Below are 17,048 nucleotides of genomic sequence, written 5' to 3'. Positions count from 1 at the left end.
GAGTCATTCTGCTCACCTGAAATCATTCTTGCTAATTGAGCTTATTCAGTAACCTGCTGGTATGTGATATTGCAGGTGGTTCTTGAAGAGTGTAGTTTGAGACTCCGAGATTGCTCTGTGGGCTGATGATTTAATATTTACTCTTGAAAAGGTGTTCTGCTGTTTGATGGCTCTTGCCCCTGCGCTGACCCACAGACACTTCTGTCTCTGCAGCGCTGCCAGTTGCTTTTGAGCACCCTTAGCACAGTCTGAAACTGTTTTCCAAGAGAAGCACAAGAGCTTGCTGAAAGAGGTTTGCCAAGAGTACTGCTAAATCTTTGGTGTGTTTTATTAAGATTAGGAATTCTGCTTGGGTTGGAGTTGTTGGAACAGGAGCTTTTGTTGCTTTTGAGGAGTGGAGGACAGGCAGCTGTAGCTGGGAGAAGGGGCTTGAATCTGGGAGCTTGGGGCTGACACGTAATGTGCCCTGAGTTGAGGGAAAGTGTTGTGGAGTTCCTGCGAGTGGGTCGGGGAGGCTCCATTCAGCAAGAAGCTCTGTGAGCAGCTGGGTTGAAATGACAGCACCTGAATGTGGTCATGCTGCAGAGTATTCTTTTTCATTCTTGGCCAGCAATTTATAATTGCCTGCAAATATTATATTGAAAATTGATTAAAAACAGAAAGGAAGCGTAAAGGAGTAACTTGTAAATTAAGTTACTTGAGTTTCTATAGCCTTTTACTTTATCAATTGTCCGTGGCATGTTGAGGGAAAAAAACAATATGCCTTTGCTATAGTAAAAATCTCTGCTATGTGAAAAAGAAATGTCTTATTCATGAGTATATTTAATAGTTCAGGCTTTTCTGTTTTATTTTTATTTTAACCTTTAGTGAATCTGGTTCTTTGTAGGGCTGCTTTTTCTTTTGGTGCTGATAGTAGATTTTGTCGTCAAAGAAGAAAGTGATGTAGTGAGAAATGGGAGGACAGATTTCTACCCTCTTATTTTTATAATTTCTAATTAGGGTGTTGAAGGGAGTTTTGTCAAAATGAAAGGAATTGCATAAGAAAAATCATCTTGTGCCTTTTTTCAGGTTTCAGAGATGTGACAACTCAGCAGGGGGTAACTGGCCTCATTTCTTTGTCTGCACAAGTGGTGATCTGGTTCTGTCGGCCCAGTCTCCTTCCAGAGGGTTTAGGTGAGCCTAAACTGGAATGCATTTGTCACCGGGAGATTCTCCAGTAAGTGATTCCTACGAACACCTGCTCAGCCCTGGTTTTGTACATGTTTCACCCAGAACAAGTTGTGTTGGCTCGGTGACAGCGTGTGCTGAAGTTCTGTTGGTGAAGCGGAGACTCTACTGGGTTTTCAAATAGACAGTGTGGAATATTGCAAGCAGTTTCTTTTCTGGATGTTTTTTAGAAAGAGAAGTATGACTCAGACTTCAAGGAGTTGCTTGTGTCCACAGCTTGAAATAGTTGGGATTTTAAACATATCGCTATTAAACGACAAGTACTTTTTCCAGTAAAAATATTACCTGCGTGTTTGGAACTTTTTATTTATTGCTTGAGGAAAAAATACACCTTGGAAATACTTCTTGATTTGGCTGGATTATAAATTCTCTTTTCGGCCTTAATTGTCTTATAAATGCTCACGTGACATGTTTAAAAACCCATTCCTTTGAGATATTTTTTTTTTGGTAGTGAGCTTCAGTTTACACCAAATGTTCTGAACGCTCCATCAACTTGAACTGGCACTTGAGACTCTTGTGTCTTACATCTCTTTTAGCAAAGGCAGAAACAGGACTGGCTTCTGTCAGAGTTGGAGTCTTGCCTCTGCTTGATGCTTCGCTTGTACAATCTTCTGTCCTTCTAGTCAAAGATTTTAGTTTAAAAATAGGATGTTACCTCTTTAATTTGCATTTGCTTTCTTGCCTGTAGATGACCATATGCATTTGTGTAGACCTTTCTACAATTATCCTCTGATTCAGAGCTGCTGTACGGGTCTTCAACAGAAACTTGCGCGTTTACCAAGTTCAGCCTTACAGGAAAATGCTAGAACACTTCCAAGGCAAATTCAGAAGTGGAAGGGAATGGCTTTTACAGCGACAGTTGTGTTTGCTACACTGAATGCATTTGCCAGGAGTACTCTTGAATGCAGCGGTGCCTGTGTTCTCTTGAGCACAGAGGTTACTTCCCTGTGCTGCAAATTTATATATACCTCTGCTGGGTATTCTTTGTTGGTGTCCTCATTTTTTTGTGGGGTACGTCATTCCTTGGCTAATCTGTATAATTTGTTACTACTGAAAAAGGTCATGTGCTTAGGACAGGACCAGTGATCTCCAGTTCAGCAAAGCACGGAGTTCACAGAACAATTATTTTGGACGTAGAAGAAAGCATGTGATGTTTTTTTTTAATCTCTTTCATTGTCTAATAATGGATGGTCATAACTGCGTTGGTCTAAATCTCCTCCTCACAAGTGCATTTGTGCAATTTAATAAGACAGTTACACACAGTTGGCACAGCAAACACTCTGCTGGCTGCTGGCTAAAAGTCACTCCCGAATGTCAACTCTCTTGCCTGGACTGGCTTCCCAGCATACAGGGGATATAGCTTGGGTTAGGTGATCATGGGTTTTTCTCTGGAAATGGTACTGAAAATGAAATAAAGGCCTAAAGAAGGCCTAAATAAAGGCTCTGACCCTGTGAACAAGATGCTACAAGAGGAGTTCAGGTGGAAGCTGCAGTGTAGGAGGTGCTGACTTTCAAGTTCATCTTACTTATCTTACTCCTCAAGGAACTGACCTCCAGGCGCCTGTGTTCCTCAGCAGCACACAGCCTCTAGTGTGCTGCTTCTGCTTTTTGTCACTGGGAAATTAAAGGGTAGCGTCGCAGTCAGCAGAAGACTGATGGACTTTTGAAGAAAGTACTTTTTAAAGGTTCAGCCATCTGTGATTGTAACGGCACATGTATAGAAACAGAAATGCTGCTTAAGATGATACAGCTTACCTGCATGCTGAGCTCTCTGAAAAGAACTCTTTTTCAGTAACAGAAGTGAGATGCTGAGAACAAAATCTGAAATGCTCATTACATTGTCTCTCAGCTGTGTATTGGAACACTCCAGTTTGAGGCTCTAGATTTGTGATAAAGACTAGTCCTGGTATTTGACTACTGTCACGTTTCCTCTGTTAGACAGTATAAGAGTGGTTATTTTTGGCACTTAAAAATCTTTGTTTACGCTTCCTTTCTATTACAAGTAACACAACAAAAAAGGAAACCTGAAAACTAAAAGGTCATTGCAACTTTTCCCGTAACAGGAGAGCTTTTAGGGTTTCTCTTTTGAACTCCTTGAATAATTCAGTATGAACTAATGAACATCTTTCATCTGGCTCAGAAATGTTTCAGGTGCATGTCAAGTCATGACCGTGCCTTTGTATGGTTGGTACTTTCTTTGAGTCATGGGAGCTTATTTTTTTTTTGTTTTGACTGGAGGAAATCTTTTACACAGAGAGTCTGGAATCAGTGTTTTACTGTGTCCAAATCCCTGCTCCCTTTTGTTCCAGAGGAAAATGGGATTCTGGCTGCTTGATGATTGATGGAATGGTTTCCCAGTTCGGAGACCGAGGAGAGGAGTTGTGGAGGAGAGATGAAGGAGAAACTGGGAAATACCCGCCTGCTGGTTTATATGGGAGTGTTTATGTTCACTGAAAACAGTAGCAACAACACCACCCCCCAAACCCCACCATATTTTATGATTTATAAAAGGAGATTAAAAAACTGTTAATTTTTCATTCCAGGCCGTGCTGGATCTCTGTTTGCTAGAAAGCACTGAAGAAAGCTACAGCCATGCAATTGTATCCTTCCTGGTTATTTCTATTACACCTTCATTTTGTGCACACAGACGTTCTTAAATGTTTGGCACCTGCGTGTTTAATAACAGTTTTTAATTTATGCTTCAAACACAATGCGAGTGAAAACATTTAGTTTAGAATTAAGTTGTAGAAAGAAGCATTGGATTTTATTTTATTAGTACTGCGTATTTTTTATGATTTGTCTGTTTTTTTAATGTTTTGTGGCAAAGTCTTTTCTGATAGGAGAAAACACATTTACTAAGAAATGGTAAAGATAAAACTGGTTTTCATCCAGTTTTAATCATTCAGCACTAAGTTGTATTGCAAAAACACCATAGTTTGCCTTATTTTATATACTCTGGAAATGAGGAAGATAACCAACTGTAGATTTTGTTGGCTTTACTAATGAAGCATTGGATGTTCAAATGTTTTGAATGTCTGACTGGTAGCTCCACTGACTAAAGAGGGAGCCTGAGTTTATAACTAAAGTATTTAAATATCTAAAGTGAACCTTTTTGAACGCCTCCACAGAAATCAAAGAGTATTTCTCTCTGGCTGCTTATGCAGAATGCAATTTTGTGGTTAGGACCTGACTGTCTTCAGGTTATAAGAGCTCCAAATGGCAAGACTAAATACATTAGTATTTTCTGCTTCTCACCCTTTTATATTCTTAATTCATTATGTTTTTCTAAATGTAACGTGATATATTTTTGGCCTTACACATTTATTAGCCTTAATTAGGTACTCGATACCAGGCAACATGCTTGCTGCTAAATATCACACATTCCTTTCTGAACAAAACAAACTTCAGTCAACTCCTTCCCAACTACCTTTGCCATCCCTTGGGGTCTTGTGAAGCTTATTGAAGGGTTTTGGCTTCTAGGTCACAAGAATTATGAAGTCTGTTACAGGTTAGTTAGGAACATGGTACCGTGTGAAGCTGTAGTCTTCCAAGTGGATTTTAAAAACTGGTGCTTAGCTAATGACAGGTGCTAAACCATGAGAAGATTTTTGTAATACTGCTGCGACATCTTCATCAATACATTAGGATTGCAAAGTTTGTTTAAATGGCTTTGAGAGGAAATGGATTAAAACAAAGAAGAAATCAACTTTCATAGATGTGAATTTTCCAGGCCATTGGTTTAGGTTGTTTTCAGCAGCCCAGTTGGGCACTTTCTCAAAAGCAGTGGTTTAGGTGCTTTAAATATGAAACCCATGATCCTGGCAGCAAGGTTGGAGAGAGACTTTTCAACCTAATCCATGTTCTTTCCGATGCTGAAGGTTGTTCTTTGCCTGTCAGGATGTAAATGTAAACTGTTTGTCTGGGAGAAGAACCGACTATTTAGTAATGTATTTCTGAAGAAGTGATGTTTGTATGCAGAGATTTGGCTAACCCAGAAAAGTGTGAATTACTCCTTTTAAAACACTCGCTTTGTTCTGTATGGCTAACTGAATTTTCTTCCTGCAGATATTTGAGAATTTTGGTTTCCACATCCTCTATCAAGTATTTCGTGTGTCAGTCATCTCAGTTTATTTACGGCACATTCTCCCTCCCTGAAGAGACTTCTGACTATTTTTGTTGCAGCCGTGTCCGTGTGGATCTCAGTACCCCTGACCTCGAACTCCTGCAGAATTCCCTGGCCCCGCTTTTCCCTCCAGCAGCCCCCAAACTGTGTCACAGCCACTCGCCCCCCTGCTCCCCCCGGGACCCCGCAGTGGGGGGGCGGGAGCACCGGGGGAGGGGGAAGCTTTGGGCTAAAAACCTGAACTTTTACACCACTGCGATTTCAAAGAACCCCAACAGGTTGGTTGTCCCAGTTGGGGCTGTGCAGACGTGCTGGTGTGTGACTGTGCTTGTCCTTTTCCCTGGGATTTGGCATTTATTTTGCTGTCCGTAAGGGCTTGTTGTGTCTGCAGGGTTTATCTGTCAGGTCACCCCAGGGGAAGCTGATTTTAGCCCTTTGCTTTCACTTCAAATGTGAAAAAACATGACGCGTTTAATATTTGGAATTAAAACCCAATCAGGCCTCCTCCCGGGGCCAGAAGGAAGGACGGAGCCCCGTCACTCTCCCCACGGGGGCTGACCACTGTCCTTGGCGTCCGTCCCTGGGGGTCCCCAGTGCTGGCCGTCCCTGCCAGGCTTCGGGGCCAAGGAAACGCCGGGGTGCCAGGGGCTCCTGGGGCTCAGGGCAGCTCCGGGCACATCCGAGGCCAAGGTGCAGCTGCCCCTTGGATTCTGCAGGGGCGGTTATTTGCTGCCCCCTTAGTGGTTGAAACTGTTTCACCTCCTGGCACAGGGACTGGACAGAAGCTCCTTCCCTGTTAGTCTGGGAGGACTTGAGGGAAATGAGGAAGGCACAGCACGCACGCAGGTATGAGGACAGCGAAAAGGAGCCGTGTCAAGGTTTTTCTGCTGATTCAGATCTGAACTCAGACATTTGTGAGCATGCCAGCATCCAAAGTCAGATATTTTTCCTCCAAGCCGCGCAGCTTTTCGCCAGTGAAAGTGAGTTGGGCTGAGCTGGCCTTCGGGATAACTCCGCTCCTTTCTTTTTTCATGGTGTGCCTACACTTTCCCTTGCTCTGCAGGAGTTTGTTTCTTTCTTCCCCTTTCCCCCCTGCCCAATTCCATCCTCTTTCAAAGGTAATCATGATTTGGCTTTCTGGAGAGATCACTGTGTAGGTAGACACAGGGTGTAAGTATAGGCTGGTTTATACCTCCAGAGCTGTAGGTTGAACTCCTCGACCTTTAAAAGGTAGCGAGGTATGCGCTATGGGCAGAGTTACTGTTTGCCAGGTATTATTTCTTTTGGGGTCCTGTGAGAATGACGGGAAGGTCATCAGCCTGCAGCCCTGCAGCAGCTAAAACTACCACTGAAAGCGTTCTGATGGTGGATGCTGTTCTGAGTGTTTCATTTTCAATAATCATTTCCTGGAGCTAGAATTATCCCAATGTGACCAGGTGATGGGGATCCTCTTGCACTGGTCTTCTGTTTCAGGAGTGTGTCCTGACAACCTGTGTCATCTGGAGCTGTCTTGCCCACCACCCCTCTCGGGAACAGACACAGCATGCAATGACTGGTGGAATGGCTTCACCGGTGGGCTTGGATCTAGGGAATCCCCTTAGGCAAACCAATAGAGCAGATGCTTCATCCCAGAATTTTGATGTGCTGACATTCTAGAGAGAATGTAGAGACTTTTCCTCCTCAGCCTTGTCCTCTTTGTTCTTCCTCTTCCTCCTCCTCCTCTGGTTCTGTCATCATCATCCTTCTGTTCTTCCTCCTGTTCATCCTCTTGCTCCTGCTCTTCTTCCTCCTCCTTTTCCCATGTCCTGGTTCGGGCTGGACTAGAGTTCCTGTTTGTTTTAGTAGCTGGAGGAGTGCTGCAGCACACTGAGACCCCAGGGGCTCCCCAGGTCCCAGTGCCCTCACCTGTGCGCGGGGGCGGGGGGAGCACAGCTGGAGGGCTGGGCCCGGATTGGCTGATATTCCATATCATGTGACATTGTGCTCACCATATAAAGGCAGGAGAGGGCTGGGAGAGGCTGCTGCTTATGGGAGTGTTGCTGTGGTGGCTTTGTGTTTGGGATTGCTGGCTGGGAGCAGGTGGGTGTTGGTTGGTGGGTGGTGAGCAGCTGTATTGTACGTTACCCATTCATCATGTCACCATATTATTCTATTACTGTTATTAATCTGTTTTTATCTCAACCCACGAGTCTCCCTTTGCCCCTCCGATTCCCTCCCCATTCCCAAGTGGGGGGAGGGTGGGTGAGCGGCTGTGTGGCATTTAGCTGCTGAGTAGGCTCAAACCACAACAGCATGTGAGACAATAAAAGAAAAGGTAAGACAAAATTTATGCCCGGGACATGTCTGAGTGAACATCCAGGGAAAGTGCCTGCCTGAGAAGCAGCCTCACCAGCTGTGCTCCTTGAAATACATGTTGCTCTCAGCGTTGTCAGACCCACCTCCTGGCTGTGATGGTTTGCTTCTGGAAGCAACCAGCTTTAGCAGAGCTGACAACGATGAGTAAAGCCTCAAGCCCTCTCCACTAGATGAGTGAGAGTCCATGTCAGAAAGCTGAGGGTCTGGGCTTGTGGAACGGTGAGGGAAGGAGACAAGATGGAGAAGCTGGGTAAAGAAGAGACACCTGTTGGAGGAGAAGGGCTCAGGTGATAAGGACCCAGAGACCCTGATCTGATATTTCCTCCATGCTAACTGAAGTGGGCGAGTGCCAGGGCTGACTCCAACAGAGCCCAGCCCAGCTGGAACTCAGCACCACCAGCCCCTCCCCAGCATCTCTGCTGGAAGTTACTGGGTCTCAGGGGATCTGGGGAAGGAGGGAGCTGGGCTGGGGACAAGTGCAGCACAAGACAGGGCTGAGACTCAGCTCTCACTCACACACTTTCCCTGCACAAACACCCACAGCAAAATCAGCAGTTCCCTGACTCGGGACATCCAGCACCCACCTGCAATGCTCAGCATGAAGGGTTGACCTCTGTGCTGATGGTGCCTGGGAACAAAGACCTGGGGCGTCACTCTCTGCCTCTACCCCACCACATCTTCCCTTCTGTGATCTCTCTGCAAACCCTGACTCAGATCTAATGCCCTGCTCTGCCCTTGCCCTTGCTGATTCAGTGATGCATCACCAGCAAAAAAAAAAAAAAAAAAAAAAAGTGCCCCCTGCTCTGCACTGTGACCTGGAGATTATAGCACCAACAGTTTCTTTAGTGACCCAGGCAGAGCTCAGCTCTCCCCAGGCACTGCAGCGAGGAAGCATTGCTTACCTGGTTCTCAAAGAAGGCTGTAACTTCTGAAGTGCTGGAATCTTTGCCCACTGTTGTGGCAAGGCCTACCTTTCCTTACAACCCTGAGTACTTTTAACTCCAGGTCAGGCTTCTCTGGAAAGGAGACTCAGGCAAGGAATTCATCAGGATTCAGCAAAACTCATGACACAACTATGTAAGTGTTACCCACAGTATAATCCCCATTACCTCCTTGAATTAGACACTAAAAACCTCCACACACTGGGCTAGTTTTTCAAAACCAGACTTTTAAAGTAACAATACGGGCTAAATACCTCAGTGCTGAGAGACAAGTTTCAAACAGAATCAAAATATAGATGAAGCTGTATCATCTGGATTTACTAATTCTTTAAGAAAAGAAAAAAATAGGTGAAGCTGTATCATCTGGATTTACAAATTCTATATCAGTAGAAAGGAAGTCCCACAGCCTATGGGATGTTTCATTAGCTGTCTACGGAAATTTGGTTTCTTGGGCCTCTTGGCTAAAACCTGCTGCATTCACATTGCTGGCAAGGGGACAATTTCCTGTTCCAGCATCACATTTTTCCCCATAGTGCCTGGAGATCCAGAACAGCTCTGTCACACATCAGGCAGCATCAGAATGAAGATGGAGGTAGATTGAATTTAAATATTTTTTGGCTCAAATGAAATCTCAAATCGTAATCTGACAAGAAAACACTTTTTTTAACCAGGCATAAGTTACACAACTGTGAGTTCAGATCTAGTTTGCAGAGTTTCTCACCTCTCTCAATAAGGGGGGTATGGTGCGGGGGAGAGGGGAGCACGTTTTGGTTTGCTAAAACCCTGATGAGTGTCCAACCCGTCTTTCCCTTGGCCTCTGGCATCCCATTTCTTCAGATGTAAACACGGTGAAGCGTCTGTCAAGAATCCTTCAGATGTTAGTATGATTTCCCTAAGAGTAGCAGTACCTGAAAGAAACAAAGAAAGAAACAAAAATTAATAAATCTGCCTAAATGAAAATTACTGTAATGAAACACTCTGCTTGCTTTGTAGACATGCTGGGCAATGTCACTTCAATCAGTATTTGCAATGTAAGCCATCCTCAAGTAGCCCTTCCAAAGCAGTTCGCGTGAAGGTAACTTGTAAAAGTCTCCTTTTGTATCCCCAGGAGGCATGGGCACTGCTGGTTTCCTTCTCCAGAGAGTGGCAGAGGCTGGATCCCCTTCTCAGGACAGACTCCTTGCCAGGAACACACAGGCATGGGGGTAGCTCACCTGGTTTTCACTGGCAATTCACTCAATCTCTTTTGATGTACTTGTTGTTTTTCCTTGACAAGTCTTAAAAACACTGAAGAATCAGAAAAAAAAAAAAAAAAAAAAAAAAAAAAGAACTAATACAAAGTTAATCATCAAGGCAGGGAGATTGGAACCAGATGATCTGCAAAGGTCCCTTCCAATCCAAACCATTCTGTGATTCTGTGATTTTATGACAAACATGAACTTGAAGTGTTGCCTGTCCTGTAAAGGAGCTCCATATATGTGAGCCACATTAAACAGGCCATGCCTCACTCCGCATGTTCCCTGGCAGTCACAGAATCGTAGAATCATTTAGGTTGGAAAATACCCTTAAGGTCATTGAATCCGGCCATTAAACTAACACTGCCAAGCCCACCACTATACGTGGTCCCTCTGTGCTATATCTACGTGTCTTTTAAATAACTCCAGTGATGGTGACTCAACCACTTTCCTGGGCAGCCTGTTCCAATGCTTGACAACCCTTCCAGTGAAGAAATGTGTCCTCATATCCAATCTAAACCTCCCCTGGTGCAACATGAGGCCATTTCCTCCTGTCCTTTTACTTGTTACATGGGAAGAGACTGACCTAGACCTCACTAAAACTCCTAAATGTAGCTGTACAGACCGATAAGGACTCTCCTGAGCCTCTTTTTCTCCAGACTAAACACCCCAATTCTCACAGCTGCTCCTGACAAGACTTGTGCTCTAGACCCTTCACCAGCTTCATTGCGCTTCTTTGGTCACACTGCAGCACTTCAATGTCTTTCTTGTAATGAGGGGCCCAAAACTGATCCCACACCCACTATCTCACACCCACGCTGCTCTCCACATGAGCCTGTAGCCCACTGGAACCACACACAGACGTCTAATTCCTCCTTCTGCACGCCCCGCACATCAGTGCACTGGCACTTCAGAGAGGTGCCCGGCAGCACCGATTTCCCAGAAAGGATGTCACAGGACCAGAAAACTACAGAAAAGTTGAGGTTTGGAGGGACAGGATTGGAGCCAGTATTGACCCCTGTAGTGCCCCACTGGTGACCAGCCTCCATCGAGACCTGATGCCACTGACCACCATTCTCTGGGCTCGGCCGTTCAGCCAGGTTTCAACCACCTCACTGTCTGCTTCTCCAACCTCTGCTTCACCAGCTCTTCGATGAGGATTCTTTGGGAGACAGTGTCAAAAGCCTCCATGAAGTCCAGGTGGACAATTTCTACTCCTCTACCAAGCCAGTCAGTCACTGGAGAAGTTTATCAGGTTATCAGATAGGAAGGACATTTCCTTTTGTTGGCTGTGCCCTGGGCCTCTGTGTATATGTTGGGGTCTGGCACTTGGAGGGCTGTGATGTTGTGCCATTGTCCACCCCATACAGATTTGGCCAGCTCAAACCCAGGGAACATATGAGGGAAATGCTACAAATGCTTTCTTTGCTTGATAGCAAGGAAACACTAGTGGGCTCTATGTAACCTCTTCAACCTCCATTGCTCTCAGCTCTGTTTAGATGCAATGGAGACATTAAATGTTTTAATAGAAATATGTCTTGGAAACAATTTCTCCATTCAAAATATAAATAGGAAATGTGTTTTAGAAATGGATGTATAAGTCTATATTTTTGAAGAGGGAATGAAAGAGTCATGGGCTTGTTGGTGTATTCAGGTGTTTCTGAAGTTCCTCCCATTATGTTGCCAGTGAGATCAATCAGTTCATTGTTCCCCCGTAGCCCTGGCAGGACATAACGTCATAAGGCACATTTTGCAGACTTCCCCATTATCCAACCCTTTCCATACCCCAGCTGTGTCCCATGTGGGGATTCACAGACCGCCCTTGTCTTCAGTCTTCCAGGGTCTGGGCCAGAAGAGAGGCCGGGCGGGGCTGGCTGGTCCCCCCATACAGGCACTGAGACCAGCAGGAGGATGGAGATGGTTTAGCAGAAACGCTCACCCATAAACCTGGGTGAGCAGCCAGTGCTGGAAGTGGCCAGTGAGAGAGGCTGGGGGTGATGAATTCTGTATCCCATATGAGCCCCCAGTTGTGAGAAACAAGCCCACGTATACTTAAAAATATGTTTTATTGGGGACAGAGTCAGTGGAGCAAAGAATACAGCACTGGGCGTAATGGCGCAACCTGCCCCAGCAGGGGCTTCTTTTTATAGTTCCAGTCCTCCTTTTTGCACCCGCACAGTTCCTTTTCCTTGGTTTCTCCGAGGCTGTCTCTCTCTCTCTGTACTTTCCCACTGCTTCAGTACTTCTTATGACAAAACAGGCAGATGCTGAGTGGGGGAGGCATCCAGAATATTATATGTAGCCTTTCGGTTTAAATGTGAAATCAAAGAAAGAACAATGCAGCACAACCAAGCCAAGCAACAAGTCCACTTGCTTTCCTTCCCCCACCTCTTCTTTGACATTTACAGTTGGTGTCGGTGGTCCTCTGGGTGGGGGCGGTTGGTGGAGGGGGTGAAGTCCAGATTCCTTTTCATCAGGAGTTCTTCGCTTAACCCTTTTCTGCTGGCTTCCATTCCTCTTTACATGGCACCTAACCACAGACACGCCCCCCCCCCCATCCTCCTGCTTGCCCAACTCCCCACAATGCCCAACCCTATGCCTGACCTGTGATCAAAAAAGGCTTGCTCAACTGTTATAATTTTAGCAACAGTAATTTAATAACAGCTTTAGCCTAATTCAATAAAAAAGATGCTGTTGGTCTTCTGGGTTGCCAGCCGTCACTGCTGACTCATGTGCAGCTTGTTGTCCACCATGACCCCCAGGGCCTTTTCTGCAGAGCTGCACCCCACCCTGGGCTGGGAAGGACTTGGTATTTCTCCTCTCTGAAATCTAGTAGGTTCTTGTTGGCACAGTCAGCCAACCTGTTGATGTTCCTTCAGAATGCAGCCCTCCAGTGTATACACTGTTCTCCTGACTCAGTTTTGTGTCATCTACAAACTCCGTCAGATCCTCGTGCTGGGTTTGTGTGTGCTGCAGGGGGTTTTGGTAGTGGAAGAGGGGGCTACAGTGGTCGCCCCCTGTGGCAAGCTTCTCAAAGCTCCCCTGGCTCCACATTGGACCCACCTCCATGACAAGGCAGAGCCAATTAGAGGCAGTGGCCACACTTCTGTGATAACATATTTAAGAATGAGAACCTGGGAGGAGGAGTGGGGGTTATGAGTAGGAATTGAGAGGAGGGCACCTATCCAAACACTGAGGCCAGTGGAAGAAAGGAGGAGGAAGGGGGAGGGGGGCTGCGCCAGCAAAGGCACCCCCCCTGCAGCCCATGGTGAGACAGCAGGGCTGCCCCCCAACCACCCATGGAGGTCCACAGTGGAGCAGAGACCCACCTGAGCCCATGGAGGACCCCACGCTGGAGCAGGTGGCTGTGCTGGGAGAAGGTCAGGAATCTGTGGGAAGAAGCAGCCCCCGCTGTTGTAGTTCAGCACTGGGAGGACTGAACACACGGGGGTGTCCCACGCCAGAGCAGCATGGGAGCAGATGAGGTCTGTGGGAAGAACTCATGTCAGAGGAAGTTTGTGGAGGACTGTCTCCTGTGAGAGGGGAACCACACTGGAGCAGGGGAATGCAAGGAGTTCCCCCCCAACCCAAGGAGGAAGCAGTGGCGGGACTGACCGCACCCCCCCATTCCCTGTCCCCTGCACTGCTGGGGGGAGGAGTGTCTTGGTTTGAGCCTGGTTGGCAGCCAAACACCATGCAGCTCCTCGCCCTCCCTCCCCCACCTGGGAATGGGGAAGGAATCGGAGGGGCAAAGGGAGACTCGCAGATTGAGATAGAAATAGTTTAATAATGGTAATAAAATAATACGGGGACAGTATAAACGGGTAATGTACAATGCAGTTGCTCACCACCCGCCGACCGACACCCAGCTAGCGATCCCGAAAAACCAAGAACCGCAGTTGCAATCCCAGAAGTGAGAGCGCGCCCCTTCCCGCCCACCCCTCCTTTATATGGTGAGCATAACATCACCTGACATGGAATATCAGCCAATCCGGGCCCAGTGCTCCAGTCATGTTCCTTCCCTGCTTCTTGTGTGCCTGCACACAGGCAGGACATGGGGAGTTGGAGACTCCTTGAAATCTCAGAGTGCTATCAGCATTCTTCTAGCTGCCAAAAAGGGACATGAACTCTATTCCAGCCCAAACCAGGACAGTATCCACCCCTTATTCCATATCATTTATGTTATGCTCACGTTACATATTTCCTAATACATTCTAATTATTTACTATCCTCTTCTCTGGTCTTAGACGTGCACACAGATATAATTCCCTCAGTCACTGGACCATCACTGCAGAATGTATCGTGAGTTCATTTGATCCATAGCTTTGGGTTCCATCTGTCATAATATTCCCTTAAGGCAGGAGGAGTGATGCTCAGTCAGTAGTGCGCAGGTGACCTTGGACGAGGCAGGAGGAGGGTGTGCAGTCCCTGTTAAAGTTGGAGCTGGTGGCTGACATATTTGGCGCCATCTGTATTCACAGTCTGCAGCAGTCACTGGGCATCAGCGCTGAAACCAATCCTGACTTTATCTAAGTTCATGTTTTCCTTCATGAATGTGATGCCATTAGTATAATATGTATCAACCATAGCAATGCATTGATAGGGCTGTTTGGTGATTGACCTAATACAGTTCAATTTATCGGCTATTTTCACCTAACATTAAGTCCCCTTGAGGCACACATTGGACTTCCCTGTCCTTCTGCATTACTCACCAAGTGCACCCGGGTCCTTGGGCAAAGGTAATTCCACGTATGGGCTTACCTTTACCTGAAGTAGAAATAACGCAGACAGTCTTCTCCAGCATGTTGTTAAGGTGCACTACTGGGACTTTATCTACAGTATGTAGAAGGTTTGACTGGGCAGGGCCAGCCTGGTTGATAGAGCCTCTAATATTGAATAACCAGATGGCTTTTACTAAATGTGCATCCCAGTTTTTAAAAGTTCTGCCTCCCATTGCTCTCAGTATTGTCTTTAGTAGCCCACTGTACTGCTCAGTTTTCCCAGATACTGCTGCATGATAGGGAATGTGATATACCCACTCCATGCCATGTTCCTTGGCCCAGGTGTTTATGAGATTATTACGAAAACGAGTACCATTATCTGATTCAATTCTATCTGGGGTGCCATGCCGACACAGGACTTGTTTTTCAAGGCCCAGAATAGTGTTCCGGGCAGTGGCATGGGGCATGGCCTATGTTTCCAGCCATCCGGTAGTTGCTTCTACCATTGTGAGCACATAACATTTGCCATGCCGAGTTTGTGGGAGTGTGATGTAATCAATCTGCCAGGCCTCCCTATATCTATACTTTAACCATCGCCCTCCATACCAAAGAGGTTTTAACCACTTGGCCTGCCTGATCACAGCACATGTCTCACATTCATGGGTAACCTGTGCAATAGTGTCTGTGGTTAAATCCATGCCTCAGTCACGAGCCCAGGTGTATGTTGTATCCCTTGATGGCCTGAGGAGTCATTGGCCCAGCAAACCATAGATTTTTCACCCTTATTTTTCCAGTCCAGATCTATTTGAGCCACCTTAATTTTTGCAGCTTGGTCCACCTAATGTTTTTTTTAATGTTCTTCCATCACTCGATTTTTGGGTACATGAGTGTCTTCGTGACGTACTTTCACAACCAAGTTCTCTATTTGAACAGCAATATCTTGCCACAAATCAGCAGCCCAGATGGGTTTGCCTCTATGTTGCCAGCCACTCTGTTTCCACTGCCGCAACCACCCCCACAGGGAATTTGCCACCATCCATGAATCAGTGTAGAGGTAAAGGACTGGCCATTTTTCTTGATCGGCGATACTTAAGGCCAGCTGGATGGCTTTCACCTCTGCAAATTGACTGGATTCACCTTCTCCTTCAGCAGCTTCTGCAACTCGTCATGTGGGGCTCCACACAGAAGCCTTCCACTTCCGATGTTTCCCTACAATGCGGCAGGACCCGTTGGTGAATAAGGCATATCGCTTCTCATCATCTGGTAGTTCATTATATGGTGGTGCCTCCTCAGCTCGGGTCACCTCTTCCTCTGGTGACATTCCAAAATCTTTGTTCTCTGGCCAATTTGTGATCACTTCCAATATTCCTGGGCGGTTGGCGTTCCATATTCGAGCCCGCTGTGTGATGAGCACGACCCAAATACTCCATGTAGCATCAGTTGCATGATGTGTTGAGGGGACCCTCCCTTTGAACATCCAGCCCAGTACTGGCAGTTGGGGTGCCAAGAGGAGCTGTGCTCCTGTACCAATTACTTCTGAAACAGCTCGAACCCCTTTGTATGCTGCCAATATCTCTTTTCCTGTTCGAGTATAATGGGCTTCAGATCCTCTATATCCTCGACTCCAGAATCCCAGGGGTCGACCCCGGGTCTCCCCTGGTGCCCTCTGCCAAAGACTCCAGGTAGGGCCATTCTCCCCGGCCGCAGTGTAGAGCACATTTTTAACATCATGTCCTCCCCAAACTGGCCCAAGGGCTACGGCATGAACTATTTCCTGTTTAATTTGTTCAAAAGCTTGTTGTTACTCAGGGCCCCTTAAAAAACTATTTTTCTTCTGGGTCACTTGATAGAGAGAGATTATGATCTGACTGTAATTTGGAATATGCATTCTCCAGAAACCCATCACACCTAAGAAGGCTTGCACTTCCTTTCTGCTAGTTAGTGCGGACATAGCTGTTATTTTATTAATCAAATCCAATGGACTCTGATAATGCCCATCTTCCCATTTTATTCCTAAAATCTGAATCTCCTGTATAGGCCCCTTGACTTTACCCTGTTTTATGGTGAAGCCGGCTCTCAAATGATTTTTAACTATTTTTTCTGCCTTCTCAAAAACTTCTTCTGCTGTATTCCCCTATATAATGATGCCATCTATGTACTGTAGGTGTTCCGGAGCTTCACCCTGTTCCAGTGCAGTCTGGATCAGTCCATGGCAAATGGTGGGGCTGTGTTTCCACCCCTGGGGAAGTCAGTTCCAGGTGTATTGGACACTCGTCCAGGTGAAATCAAACTGTGGCCTGCTCTCTGCTGCCAGAGGGATTGAAAAGAAGGTGTTGGCAATATCAGTTGTGGCGTACCACTTGGCTGCCTTTGACTCCAGTTCATACTGAAGCTCTATTATGTCTGGCACACCAGCACTTAGTGGTGGCATGACTTTGTTCTGGCC

Source organism: Tyto alba, unplaced genomic scaffold (assembly GCF_018691265.1).
Source record: "Tyto alba isolate M040663 unplaced genomic scaffold, T.alba_DEE_v4.0 Super-Scaffold_200000175, whole genome shotgun sequence".
Taxonomy (NCBI): domain Eukaryota; kingdom Metazoa; phylum Chordata; class Aves; order Strigiformes; family Tytonidae; genus Tyto; species Tyto alba.
The sequence above is the reverse complement of the archived record's forward strand: the minus strand, read 5'-3'. Positions refer to the sequence as shown.